General features: G+C 39.6%; 1 pseudogene; it reads right to left on the bottom strand.

Annotated features, from left to right (window-relative positions):
- Positions 1–455: 455 nt before the first annotated feature.
- Positions 456–1,420, bottom strand: LOC124959390 (olfactory receptor 4C45-like; annotated as a pseudogene).
- Positions 1,421–1,971: the final 551 nt, after the last annotated feature.

Here is a 1,971-nt window from a genome sequence, read left to right on the forward strand (position 1 = left end):
AAAACACAGACAAATACTGTACATGCTCACTCTCAAGGAAATTAAAACATCTGATCTTGTAGAAGTTGAGAGTAGAATAGTGTTTACTAAAGGTGAGGAAGATGTGGAGAGGTAATAGAGGAAGGTTGGACAAGGAGTACCAAACTATGTAGGAAGAACAAGTTCTAATGTTCTACAGCCCAGGAGGGTGAATGTAGTTCACAATTTATTATATATTTTATAAAAAATTAGAAGAAAAGAGTTTAAATATTCCCAAGAATAACAAAAAAATAACAATGTTTACAGAGGTGTACATTCTAAGTATATGCTCTATTGTATATGCTCTACATGTATTGAATCATCATACTGTACCCCATGAATACCCACTATTATAAGCCAATTAAAATTGTGATACATATAGGATAATTGACCATTCCAATTTTAATCAGTCAAGGACAACAGAGCTTTATAGACCATCACTCAATATTCTTGCCTGAACACACTGACCAAAGGGATTTTTTGTGATCTGCTTTCAGCATTTGACCCCAGAGCTTCTTCATAACCTTTTTCACTTCCTCATTTCTGAAGGTATAGATCAAAGGGTTTAACATAGGTGTCACTAGGGTACAAAACACTGTCACGGCTTTGTCACTGGGGAGGGAGACCACAGGTCTGAGGTACAGGTATGAGCAAGGTACGAAGAACAGGACAACGACCCTGATGTGAGAGGCACAGGTAGACAGGGTTTTGCGGTGCCCTTCAGAGCTGTGAGTCCTCAGGGAGCACAGGATGACCACATAGGAAGCCACCAGCATGGAGAAGATGATCAAACACAGTGACCCACTGTTGGCAGCAATCAGGGGCCCCAAAGTGTGGGTGTCCATGCAGCCAGCTCCAGGAGAGGAATTAAATCACACATAAAGTGGTCGATGACATTGGGGCCACAGAATGGTAACTGGGCCATAAACAAAATCTGTATGCCCCCATGAATGAACCCCAAGACCCCAGCCACCCTCACCAGAAAAACACATACCTGCCACCTCATAATGATCATGTAGTTCAAGGGCTTACAGATGGCCATGTAGCAGTCAAAGGCCATGGCCAGTAGCAAGATGATCTCAGCTGCAGCAAAGAAATGTTCAGCAAAGAGCTGAGTCATGCAGCCGCTGAAGGATATGGCATTCCTTTCAGAGATCAAGTCAAAGATCATTTTGGGTGCTATGGAGGAAGAGTAGAAACCATCTATAATGGACAAACAGGACAGAAAGAAATACATGGGAGAGCCCAGGGCTGGGCTGATGAAGATGGTGACAGAGATGAGCGTATTACCTGTCAGTGTGATCACATAGGTCACCAAAAACACAGTAAATAAGAGTTTCTGCAGGTCTTGATTTTGGGTGAGACCCAGAAGGATGAATTCTGTTACATTGCTCATCTTTCCTGTCAATTTAGTTTGTATTTTGGGCACATGGTTCATCTGAAAAAAAAAAAAAAAACACAATATTTCTGAGTGATGATATTTCAAATTCCATGTTAAAGTACTCCATTGTCCCCTGGTCTCTGAAATGGATGGAGTCAGGCCTTATTTACCTCAGCTCTTTTGCAGGTAGTTGTAAAGAACACTATTTTAAGAAAATAGTGATAATATCTTACAGGTGCCACAAGAAATCATGTTGTTATTTTGAATGTTGACTTATGTTGGACTTCTGAACATCTTTTCTTTCTCTAAAAAATCTCAAAGATGGCTTTCCTTCATTCCTGGGAGGAGACAAAATGTCATCAATGACAATTATTTTGAAGTTGTAATTCTTTATCTTCATGAACATCTATGGACATATGAACACTATATTTTATTAAAGTAAACTATATCATATAAAATAGTGCCACCTTTCTCTGAATCTGAACCAACTCTATTTTCTGACCTGTGGTCCTCTCCATTATATGAATGCACATGTACATAGAATAAATCTGCAGGTAGATTTTTTTTTCCTG

The sequence above is a fragment of the Sciurus carolinensis genome, chromosome 11 (assembly GCF_902686445.1).
Source record: "Sciurus carolinensis chromosome 11, mSciCar1.2, whole genome shotgun sequence".
Taxonomy (NCBI): Eukaryota; Metazoa; Chordata; class Mammalia; order Rodentia; family Sciuridae; genus Sciurus; species Sciurus carolinensis.